At 41.7% G+C, this 13215-nt stretch overlaps 1 long non-coding RNA gene across 1 annotated transcript in view; it reads left to right on the top strand.

Annotated features, from left to right (window-relative positions):
- Positions 1 to 2251: 2251 nt before the first annotated feature.
- The window catches only part of LOC135431907 (uncharacterized), an 83106-nt gene continuing 72142 nt past the window's right edge, over positions 2252 to 13215 (top strand). The window contains exon 1 of the long non-coding RNA XR_010436860.1: positions 2252 to 2307. This is a non-coding gene — a long non-coding RNA (uncharacterized LOC135431907). The remainder of the gene's footprint in view (positions 2308 to 13215) is intronic.

Genomic DNA, 13215 nt, shown 5'->3' on the forward strand with positions numbered 1-13215 from the left:
CAAATTAATTTTGTTGACCTGAGTTATGATGATTGGCATTTCAAATACTCAGCGAAATATATTTATTTAATTATTTATCAGTAGGTAACTGAATATTTAACGTATCTATAGGAGAGCATGCTCTATTTGTAACTGCATTGCAGGGTATTTGTTAGTCCACACAGTTAATGTTGTTTATTAATTGCTATTAACTAAGGAACACATGACTTAAAGTGAAAGTCTGCGACACGTCATTGTTTACGCGCAGCACAGAAGCTGAAAATTTGAGAGGCCCTTATCAGTTGGAAGTGTATGAACGTGTTTGCTTCTATACAAATACAAACAAATGTATGTATGTATGTACATATGTATATGTTTTTGGTGTAATACTTTGTTTTGGCATTCGCGATTAGCTGTTTATCAATTTATGGCTGAGCCAGAGACAAACATTGACCTGGCTGAGCTTTTAGTGTCAGCGTAAATCACACAAACGTGTTGAGCACCCTTTAAAGCAGGCAACAAGGCAGTTAGAGGCAGCTGAGTTTGGGGCGGGGCGTGGCAAGGTGGGCGTTTGGCAGTGGGTATTTTTACGGCATTGCCACATTTTGACGGCACCTTTTGGCAGCGCCGGAAGCTGTTGCTGGTTTGTTTTTCTTGTTTTTCTTGCTTTGTTTTTGTGCTTGGTGCGGTTACCCAGTGGCAAATCCTTGGCAAATCTTTTTATTTATGTCATTGATGCCATACACACACACATGAAAAACACACATACATGGCATGTGATTTTGGTAGCAGCCAAGTAAATCCCTCTAATAATCCACATAATAAGCAGCTGGAGAGTCGGCAAACAGCAACAGCTGACAGAAAGGGTTGCTAACCCACCCCCAGACACCTCACCGCCCCCTCCACCACACACACACACACACACACACACACACACACACACACTCAACCTTTCTCTTGTTTATAAGTTCATAAAACTGAACGAGCTGAACGTTTGGTCCGGGGGCTGGTCTGCTGCACATAAAAGTGAAGTAAGAAATAAGAAAAAAAAAGAAGCGAGTGGCAAATCCAATTTCTGTTTGTGGTCTGGGCCAAGTCTCTTTTACTGCGACCAGGGCCATAATGTGTAATTGAAAACCCTGCGCTCCACTATTGCACCCCCGGGGCCCCGCTTCGTACATTTTGTGTGTGTGTGTGTGTGTGTGTGTGTGGCGGTCCCCTCCAAAAACTAATTGGCACAGTTGTGGCCAGCCAAAATGTAAGGTTTATGCTGTGATACTGACACCGCTGGCCATTATGTAAACAAGGCCAAGAGCCAAAAGTCGCGGCGGCAACTCTTGCAAAAAAAAAATAAAAAAAAAAGGGCTGTCGCGCTGCAAATAATGCGCTCAATTTGTAGACACTTTGAAGAGAGCGAATCGCAGACAATTGCCAAACTAAAATGCTTACATACAATTTCCGCTACCGCCCCCTCATTACACACAGCCAAAGGGCGGTTGGGGGGAAGCGGGGGGGGGGGGGGGATTCGGAGCATTTCATCCTTGGCTGTGGCCCAGTTTTTGGTTTGTTTTTTATTTGCCAAGATTTGGCTCGCCAACGTTTTTTCGCCGTCGTTGAAAAACTGTCACAATGATAAACATGCGGCAATTGACGCAATCATTGTCTGTCCATGAATTGAATTAAATCAACTCAAGTGCGACAATCCCGACCCTCCTCCAATCCTCCTTCGTACAACTTTCCAACAATCCTTCAAGCATATGGATAACATGCACTCAATTTTTTTTATATACCCTGCCAAAGGCTATTATAAGTTTAACAAGTGTTGTGTAATGCTCTAAATATAATATTGATCAACCCTTAAGGCGCCCATATTCCTGTTCTAGCTGGTTAATACATATAAGAAGTGTTCCTGTCTATCTGAACTGGGCTCTCAGCTAAGATCTGTTTAAGATATTTGACGCAGGTGTTTCTTTTGGCTTCAAGAAGTATATATTCTACTTTTAACTAGATCGGTTTACTATATCATATGGCTGTCATTGGCATATTTGTTCGAAAATTTAATTTTAGCTTAAAATATCTATTGTTGAATCTTACCAATAATAAATCTTTGTGCGCTTCTAACAATATATGTATATAGATATTATTGGTATAATTATATATATATCTAGCTTTATATATCTAGCTATATATGCTACTACAAAAAAGATGATTCATTATTGTATTTTAATACGAAGAACTCTTTACTATTTTGCGGAGATCTTAAACAAAGTGAGCAACAATATGGCAAAAATAATTAAAAGGAGCTCATGTTTATATCATATAAGTCTGGTAAGTGCAATCAAAGCAAAGTTAATTTCTTGATTTATGAGAAGACTTAGAAAAACTTAACTGTAAATAGTTTAATTATGCCTTAGACACCTCGGCGACCTATCTATTTAAAACATAATAGGAAATGTTCGTTAAGACTTAGAATTTAGTGCTGGGCTCTCACTAAAGATCAGTTGACTATATCTCAAAGCTGCTTAAAGCATCGCAAGTGTATTTAATATTCGATCAAGTATGCTGTTGTTATTCCTTAGATCAGTTTACGTTATCTCAGGGATGTCTAAAGCAGCGCAAGGGTATTCAATTAAGTATGTTGTTGTTTGTTATTCTAAGATCAGTTGGCCATATCTTAAGGCTGCTTATAGAAAGGGTATTTAATATTCGATCAACTATGCTGTTGTTTCTTTTCTTACTTGTTATCCTTTTGTCGGCAAATGAATGGCTTGCGTCATGCACGCGCAGACATTGGAATCAAACTAAAATAAGTATATGGAGTGCTGTGTATCAAATCATATCATACAAATGATAGTCAACCCTTTTGTTCGGCGAGCTGGTGTGTGTGTGTACGTGTGTGTGTGTGCCTGAGGGGGCGTATGCGTAATGCGGCCTGTAATTCCGTTTGATTTTGCTGCAGGACATTAGCGCGGGCTCAACATCGCATTTCGCTTATTAGAATTCGCTTGTGCCGCTGGAGTGTAATAAATTCTGTTGCTCTTGTTGCTGCCACAAGACGCAAACACACACACACACACACAGTCACAGAGAGACACACATCCATGTGCCACACATACGCCACAAGCTACAGCAATTTCAAAGTTTATCACCAAAGCGTCTGCAACTTGTCTCCATCTCTCGCTCGCTCTCTCTCTCTCTCTCTCTCCCTCTCTCTCTGTCTTGTCTGCACGTCTACTGTGGTTATGTGAAATCACATCGTAAAAATGTCCAAGTCCAAATGCTGTGCGCCAAAGCTCATAAGTCCTGCTGCTGCTGCTGCTGCTGCTGCTGCTGCTGCTGCTGCTCCTGTTATCCCCTGCCCCCTGCTGCTGGTCTGCCCGCCCTGCTGTTTGTTGCCTTGTCGTTTCACCTGTCGCTTGGAATTGGCATTAGCGCACAACCCTTTTTTTTTGCTTTTTCTGTTTTTTGGCCTTTCAATTTATAGATGGCGCGCATATAAATATTTATTTCCATGTGCAGCTGCCTACACTTGGCTGGCGCGCAGCACCACCAGCAGCCGCAGCACCACCGACACCACAGACACCACCGACAGAGCATAGTCATGCCTTGGCATCATTATTATTTTTATGATGGCCTTAAAAGCATCGTACTGGGCGATCAATAAACATTCATGTCTGCGCCGTCTCGACTTGCAGTTTTCAATGTTTTTCAATAAGCGAAAGTGCCTTGCCACCAAAACATAACGTGTTGCAAGTTCAGCGTGTAAGTGTGTGCGTGTGTGTGCATGTGTGTGTGTGCCATCAAATAATTAAAGGTCAGCCAACCAACCGACTGCCCCGCTTCAAAGCCCATCAAGGCTTTTATTCAACCCTCCCCCCCCCTCCACCCGTTGATATTTCTGCCACATCAGCGATCCAAATATTCTGTTTGAGCTTTGGGCCTTATCATTATTATCATTATGTATTTTCCATTTAACATTAGCCGTCTTTTATGACCTCACGTTAAACAATGCAAATGCGTGCTGCTGCCTCACGTAGCACAATTTTAATTAGGCTAAACGCAAATGCAGCTGCCACAGAAACGCGGTAAATGCTTGCGCATGCGAAATCTTGCAACAATATGTGGCAGCATTGTGGCTATGCAAATAATGGGATATGTATTGAAGCATGAAGCACTTCCATGTAAAAAGCTGTAATATTGATATTTGTATTTAAAAGATACAAATAAGCATCAGGTTTCGTTTTAAAAAATAACATATATATCAAAACATTATTTATAATTCTGCCAAACGCAAATAATAATGCATTTATATTATTTACGTTTTTTATACCCTTGCAGAGGGTATTATAATTTTGTCGTGAAATGTGTAAAGTATATATATTCTTGATCAGTATCAACAGCCGAGTTGATATAGCCATGTCCGTCTGTCTGTTTCTATGCGAACTAGTCTCTCAGTTTTAAAGCTATCTTTATGAAACTTTGCAGAATTCCCTCTTTCTGTTGCACGCAGTTCATATGTCAAAACCAGCTGGATCGGACCACTATATCATATAGCTGCCATAGGAATGATCGGTCGAAAAGTAGGTTCTTGTATGAAAAACATTTTTGTTTATAAAGTTATCTTGACTAAACTCGGAATTTATAAGTTTTACTACGCTCCCCATATATGTATATGCGAAATTCTATTAAGATCGGACAACTATATCATATAGCTGCCATAGGAACGATCGGTCGAAAATTATGCTGTTGTATGGAAATTTGTTTTTTTTTTCAAGATATCTTAACCATACTCGGCATTAACTATTTTCCCTGTGCTTCTTGGATACGGGCAAAGCACTATGAGCATTTTGAAAAGGTTGGGTCTGCAAGGGTATTAAATCTTCGGCGTGCCGGTGTTACACACTTTTCGAAAAATCCGTTCCTCCTTGGTGGAAATGGAGGTCAAAGATTTGGTGGGTGACGTTTCGCGCTCAAATTCATATCCAGAGATCTATAAGAAAAATCATTTGAGACGTGTTTCACACTTTTCGCAGAATTCTAACTTCTTCATTGATTTTTAACATACGTGCCACGGGCAAGGCCGGGTTATACTCGCTAGTAACATATATAAATACATTAATATATTAATACATCAATATGTCAATACATCTTTAGAATACACATTATAGGGTATTACTAATTCGTTCACATTACATATTGTTGCGTGTTGCATACCTTCAAGGGCTTCGACTCGCATAAAGATTTGAGGTCCAATTCAGGTTAATGGTAACAACAATCGCTGCAAATGACAAATTGGGAAATATGCATATGGAAATAGAGCGGAAAATGCAGCAGCTGCAGGCGGGAACAACAATAATAACAACAACAACAACAACAACAACAACAATAGCAAGGAAAACAACAACAATACGAAGGACAATTATAAGCGAGCATAATTAGCTCATAAATTGAGTGACATTTTGAATTAATACTATGCCCGGCATTATAATTAACTATGATATATATGAGACATATAGAGAGAGAGAGAGAGAGAGAGAGAGAGAGATTCTCCCTGCTAAATGCATTATGTTAAATTGCTTAACAATTACACAAATCCCATAATGAAGTTAAAAATTGGAATAGAAATCGTTAAAGGGAAATGTTGGGCGGTAAATCGGGCAACAGTTTCTGTTGCTGCGGTCAGCTTCGGCTTCAGGTTCATTTGCTGCAACCAATTGTGGAAAATTGATTAGATGTTGTTACCGGCTTGTTGCTGGTTAGCTGCATGCAACACAGCACAGCTTGCCACAAGCCAATTTGCAGCTCGCTTTTGTTGCTGCTGCCGCATCATCCCGGCTGGCAAAAAGGGAGCACTTGGCCAGGTGTTGATGTTTGCTAAGTAGCCCACTCCCATGTCCCGCCCCCCTTGTTGCATGGTCTGTTGCACATTGCTTTGATTATTTTCTATTTTGCAACAAATTGCATGCAAATAGTTGTTGCGGCCGGGCAACGTTCTACGGCTCCAGCAAAGACATTTAATATTTTACAGTTGCAACCACAATATTGACTTTTCACCTCCAACAGAAAGTGTGCAAATGTGTGTGTGTGTGGAGAGGTGGGGTGGGGAGGGGGGGCAGTTGAAAAAATCTTGTGCATAGACACAGGTATTTGGCATGCGGGCTGCCGGCTACGAAAAAGCAAGGCAACTCTGGCAAATGTATTAGCCAAATAGGCAGCCATCGATGCCAGTGCTTGGACCAGGTGCTTTAATTAAGCTCGCATTTGATTAGGTATAAATAAATTGTGTGTGTGTGCTGCAATATGGGCAATTAGACTGGCGACTTGCGACTTGCAACTTGCCGCCAGCTGTTGCCTGGCAGCCAATAAACAGCAATTTGGTTAATTGCTTTACGGCTGTATGTGTGCGTGTGTGTGTGTGTGGGTGTGTGTGTGGGTGTTTATATAAATTCATATGTGTCAAAGCATTTGCAGCTGCCTGAAAATTACTTGAAAGCGCATTTTATGAACTTAATAGTCCATAAGCCTAGGCGCAAGCGAGCGTGTGGGTGTGTGTGGGTGTGTATATGAGTATGTGTGTCGTGTGTGAGCTCTTTTGTGTGAGTTGTCAACCCTTTTCGTGCTGGGCGGCTGTTGCCTCATTAGGCGACAACAACAACATGTTCGCATTGACGTCTCAAATAAAAATTCAAAGTTTTCTTTTTATGTGCGCTCATAAACAGCATTGAATTGCCCGGCGTGTGCGTGTGTGTGTGTGTGTGTGTGTGTGTGTGTGTGTGCGCGTGTGTGCCACACACACATTTGGTTGCCTTTTTAATAGTTAACGAGGCCTGGGCCTGCCTATGCCAACCTACAGAGCAGCTTTTGTGTTGTTATTTTTGGGCGCATATCCTGGCAATCTAGCAGAAGAAAGAGAAAAAAGGGCTACTGGGACAAAACTTGACAAAAAAAAAACTGGTCAAGGGCTGCTGCTGCTCGCTGCTTGCCGCTCATTGTGCGGCATTGTTGCCAGAGTATATATATATGCCCTTTATGGGCGCATAAAAATGGCATCACCGGAAATTACAAATGTCCATATAATGTCAATACAAGTGCAGATTAGTGGCTGTCATGTGGCTCATTTTGCCAAAGGGGGCTGCGTGGGCAGCGGGGGCAGCTAGCGGGGGCGGGGGCAGCGGGCGTAGGCTGTCGTATCAGTGGGCGTGTCAGCAAATGATTTTTGGCAATTGTGTTAAAATTCAAGTCGAAAATTGCCAGCCCCGGGCCAGAGATGGTCGGCTCTTCTTTTACTACAAACAGGACACGAAACACAAATCAGCAACAGGCAAAATATGAACAACACGATTTTGTTACACATGAAAAAAGAAGACTTATGTATATATATATTCTTGATCAGTATCAGGAGCCAAGTCGATATAGCCATGTCCGTTTGTTTTAATGCAAACTAGTCGCTCAGTTTTAGGGCTATCGCCTTGGTACTTTGCACAGGTTCGTCTTTCTCTTGCAGTAAGTACATAAGTCGGATCGGACCACTATATCATATAGCTGCTATAGGAACTATCGGTTTAAGTGTAGGTTCCTGGATAAAAAAACTGTTTTGTTAAGCAAGATAAGTTGACCAAACCCGCCATTTATTATTTACACAATGCCTCTCACATATATCCCATATCTTATCAACATAGGAATACTATATCATATAGCTGATATGGGAACGATCGGCTGAAAATTAAGTTCTAGTATCTTAAGCTCTTTTGTCTAGCCGGATAACTTGATTGCACTTGGCACTTTTCGCCTAACTATGCTCAATTAATATGAACAAAAACCTTAAAAAATCGGACCAATATATCATATACTGGAACCATGGCTCGATAACTAACATAATGATAACATCGTGCATGTTCGTGTCACGACAAAAAGCACGACACGCATCCACTTCAAAATCTAACAGCACAGATCACCCCAATTCACCCCCTCCCCCCACCCTGAAACCCGGCACCTGTTCCCCAGCTGCCGCAACTTATTTGCTTTAAACAAACAACTGACAAATGCCGGAAGTCATTTGCATGCACAGCGCTGCCTCTTTCTCTCTGTGTGTGTGTGCGTGTGTCGCTTGGTTATGTGCATGTGCATGTTTAGATGGATTTGTCGATTTGTGGCCGGACTGCAAATGCATTAAATGCCAGCGTAAACACTGAAACTTGGTAATCCTGCATAGCTAGCCAGCCGCTCAGACAGGGGCTGTCAGCCACGCCCACACAATGAGACTGTGTGTGTGTGTGTGTGCGAGTGTGTGTGTGTGTGTGTTGCTGTTGCTGTTGTTTTGGCATTTTGTGTTAATTTCATGCCCAGCAGCGTCCTCGTTGTTGTGCACACACACACACACACAGACACACAGAGGCACGGACACGGACAGACTTATTGTGGTCCCTGTGCGTCTCTGAATTATGTTTTTGATTTTAGTTGACAATAAGCGGGCACAAATTTATTGTCTACAACTGCAAAATCGAAGCGTTGACAACAACAACAGCAGCAGCAGCAGTTGCAGCAGCAGTTGCAGTGGCAGCAACAGCAACTGCAGCGTGGGCGTTCTGCATGGTGCCAACTGCGACAAGGCGTGGCTCTGACAGCTACAAATGCACACACTCGCACACTCGCACACACTCACACACTCGCACACACAGTGCGAGAGGCTGGCGTGTTGCATTTGCAACTGCAACACGCCGCACTTGGATATTAAAGTGCATGCTTCCCCTGTTGTGCCTGCGGTTCCTGCGGCTGCTTTTGCCACCTAAATTGTTCAGACTTTGTTCCATTTTAATTGAACATTTGCTGCTATTTACGAGTCGCACGAGCTGCGTCCATCTATTAAACAATTAAATTATCGCCAGTTTAGAGCTAGAAAAAAGGCTAAACATTCATTTTAAATGTGTAGCCAATAAACTAGACGCTAACTTGTTTCAAAAGAAATATACAAAAAAATAAATAATTAAAATAATAATAGTATTAATATTAATATTTATTATAATTATATTAATATTATTACTAAATAACCGTTATCATCAAAAATGAGGCCATGGACTGTGTAGCATAGTGTAGTTTATTACGAGCTAAAAAGTTAACTATTATCTCTATATATTAAACTGTTTGTCCTGACTGACTGACTGACTGTAGTTACCTTATGTGATGAAGGTGCACGTTAAGACGGAGTGTCGGGAAATTATCTTATATAGACATAAATCCAAATTTTCCACCCCTCTAACTCGGTCAAAACTCAACCGATTTTCATAAGGTTTGGGTCCTCGTTCATGGTTTGGCCTCTAGATCAATTTTGCATCCAAACCTGGCAACAAAATTTTTGGTCAAAATTCATATGAAAATGGTACTTTCAAATATCCTATAAAGACGTACCTCAATATTTCCTTCCCCCATAACTGAGTCAAATCTCATCAGATTTTCACGAAATTTGGGTCCTCGTTCATGGTTTGGCCTCTAGATCAATTTTGCATCCAAACCTGGCAACAACATTTTTGGCCAAAATTCATGTAAAAATGGTACCCTCAAAAATCCTATATAGACATAGGTCAAAACTTCCCACCTCCATAACTCGGTCAAAACTCAACCGATTTTCATAAGGTTTATCTTTTTGATCATGGTTTGGCCTCTAGATCAATTTTGCATCTAAATCTGGAAATATAATTTCTGGTCAAAATTCATGTACAAATGGTTCACTCAAATATCCTATATAGACATTGGTCAAAATTTCCCACCCCTCTAACTTGGTCAAATATTATCTGATTTTCACGAGGTTTGGGTCCTTGTTTATGGCTTGGCCTTTAAATCAATTTGGCATCTAAATCTGACAATATTATTCTTTTATATTTATATGGATATTATTTTATATATATATTTTCGCTTTTATGTCTCAGCTTTAGGGAATATCCCTTTTAGTTTTTATGTTTTTAAAACATTTTACATTTCCGCCAAACTAACTTAGCGGGCGAGTTTATTTGTGTGCGGCATAAAATTGAAGATGACATCATAAACATGCGCGGCTGATGCCAGGCAAGGGCGTGTGGGGGGGGCAAGTGGCAGCTGTCCAGGGGGGAGGGTGGAGGGGGGAGGGGTTGCAGCACAGTTCCATTTACCTACGAGCTGCAGTTGGATTTTGGCCTGCAGTCAAGATGAGCTCCCAAACACGCGCTCAGCTCTGAGACAGAGGCACAGCCGTAAAGGTGTTTTTATGACCGCCATGGCAACGAGGCTGGGTAAGAGGGGAGTGGGGAGAAGGGAGAGGTGAGAGGGGGGGGGGGAGTGTTTGCGTCAGGCTCTGTGTGCAGTCGATATTTGCACGCGATGCTGTCCTGTCCGAAGGTCCTGTGAGTGTGTCGCCCAGCTGTGCCTTGGTCGGTTGCCAGCAGTTCTTTGGCCAGGCTAAGCGGCAAGGATTGGCTGCCAGGCAACTGAGCGAGAGGGAGCGAGAGCGAGCGAGAGATTGAGAGAGAGGGAGGGAGCGAGTGATAGCTGCTAAGTTGGCTTGCAGGTGTGATTTTATGCAATTTGCTTTCATATTAAATGAGTAGCTGGAACTGAACTTAAAGGGGGTGTGGGGGGGCAGGTGCAACTTTCATTCACACAAAACAAGAAAGAAAGAAGGAGAAGAAAAAAAGGCAGCAGCAGCAGCAGCAGGGCGTGGCAACTGGCGACCCCTATGCCAGATACTATGGCAAAAGTAACTGTGCAAACGTTGCAGCTGCAAATCCGCAATCAGACAAAGCAAATAATTTTGCAAAAATAAATATGAGGGATTATGGTGCAGCAGGCGGGCGGCCCTGTATACGTACGTGTGTGTGTGTGTGAGTGTGTATGAGTGTGGGTGGGTCGCCCTGAAAAGTATGCTATAATAAAATGCAGCTAAGTCGAGAGCCGAGACAGTCAGACATTTGGTTCGCTCGGGCGATATTAAATTTCAAGTGCATGTGTTAAGCCCGCGCCGTGGCTGCCACTATTTGTGGCACAGCCCGTCAGCCGACTGCCATTGAAATGTTGTTTGTGTCCTTGTGTGTGTCTTGCTTGCAGCAGCAAAAAATGATAGCCTGCAAGCCCCACCCCCCCCTCCGGCCAAGCAGCACTCAATACGACGACTTTCGCATTTGAATGCACTTGCCACTTGAGAGATTAGCCTGCTACCCCTGCAGCAAACCCCCCTAACCCCCCTCCCCCGCACTCTTGCCTTTGTCATTGCTTTTATTTACTTTTATTATTTTTTGTATTATTGTCTATATCTTGGCTTAGAGGCAGCCTCTAACCCCCCCCCCCCCCCCCCCCCCCGCCCCTTTGGCACTCATTATTTTGATTATGTAACTTTTTGTGCTGCCATTTTTTTTTCGACAGTTTGTTTGCATTTCTGCCCCACCCCCCTGCACTCGTCTCCTGCCCTGCTTCCACTTCAAATCATATTTTTTTATTATCCCTCTCTCTCTCTCTCATTTTTTGTTTGCTCGTCATTGTTTGGCTTTTGTTGTTGGCTTTTGGAAATTTACTTTTAAAATATTAAAAAAAAAAAACAAGAATTTGCAAAAACAACAACAACAACAACAAAAGCCAGCGCTCTAATGTCGTAAAAAACTCATTGTGCAACAACAAATAAAAAAACGTACGCCAGCTAAAAGAAGAAGAAGACAGCAGTTGGCAAAATGCAGAATTAGTAAAAATTTTTAGCCAAATTAAATGACGGCCATTAGGCCCGGGCCGGGCCCATTGTTTGCGTTTGGCTGCACCGAAATGGGGCAAGCAATTTCCCGATGACATTGCCGGTAAAAACAGCTAAAAAAAAAAAAAACACGCTCACATTCTCAGCCGAGTCTTAATGTGCATGCACATTTAAAGCGACATCTGGCTAGGCTTAGATTATGCAGATTTTTAGCTTAGTCTTGAGTTTTTATGGTTTTCATTAATTATTTATTTCGATTTTTATTATTACTGCAATTACTTTTTAGGAATATTTAATTACTATTTATTTTAAAAGAGAGGAAAATAATAATTAAATTAAAAGAAATTATATAAATTGGAATTAAAAATACAATTTGTAAATTTTTTGTAAATATGTTGATAAACCTTTTTAGCTGTTCCACTTGTTATTGTAAGGTATAATAGTTTTTAATACCCTTGTACAGGGTAATATAATTTTGTCATGAAATGTGTAACGCATAGAAGAAGACATCTCCGACCCTATAAAGTATATATATTCTTGATCAGCATCAACAGCCGAGTTGATCCTGTTCTTCCGTCCTTTCCAACTGTCCGTCCGTTCTTCCGTCTGTCGTCTAGAAACTTTCCATCTTCCTGATGCATTAGGTATATAAGTCAGATCGGATTTCTACATCATATAGCTGCCATAGGAGCGATCGGTGCAAAAGTAGATTCTTACATGGCAAAATATTCTGTTTTCCAAGATATTTTCATTAAACTCAGTATTAACGAGCTTCACACTACTCACATATCTGCAAAACTGTTAGGCAAATGCCCAAAAGGGTATTAAATATTTTACCTAATTTTTGGCAATAGTTCAGTTTTGCGGCAGCTGCTGCAAATGTTGTTCGAACTATTTGCAGAAATCGATGAAAGTACAATTTAGTTAACAGGCGCTCAAAATAATGATTGTGCTGTGTGTGAAAAGGCACACACACACACACACACACACACATACAGAGAGTTCGCACACATTCATGACAAATGCACGTCATTTGGCTTATTAGAGGTTTATTTCGCTTTTGGCACTCAACTACAATACAATTAAGCTCACACACACACACATATATACGAACACTTGACGCCTTTGGTAATGAAATCCGGGTAAAATCAAAGCCCCACACACACAATATAAACACACACACACACTTACACACTTAATTCAGGCCAAGTTTTGGCATTGCGCGGCGCCAATTTGCAATTTCATTGCAATGCTTAATCATCATTACTTGCCAACAGCCCAGCACCCAGCCCCCTACCCCTCCCCCTCCCCCTCCCCCTCCCCCACCCAACCCTTAGCATAGCTATAAAGTGCGTCTATAAATGTGTGTGTATGTGTGTGCATGTGTGTGTGACACATTCACAATATTGCGTTCGCACTTCCGTTACAAACAAAAAAATATAACTGAAACGCAGCCCCCAAAAATGGCATTTGCAGTGCAGCTTGATGTGTGTGTGTGTGTGTGCGTGTGTGTGTGTGTGTGTGTGTGT

The sequence above is a fragment of the Drosophila montana genome, unplaced genomic scaffold (assembly GCF_035044405.1).
Source record: "Drosophila montana isolate Dmon_TW-CO22-7 unplaced genomic scaffold, ASM3504440v1 contig_3200_1, whole genome shotgun sequence".
Lineage (NCBI taxonomy): Eukaryota > Metazoa > Arthropoda > Insecta > Diptera > Drosophilidae > Drosophila > Drosophila montana.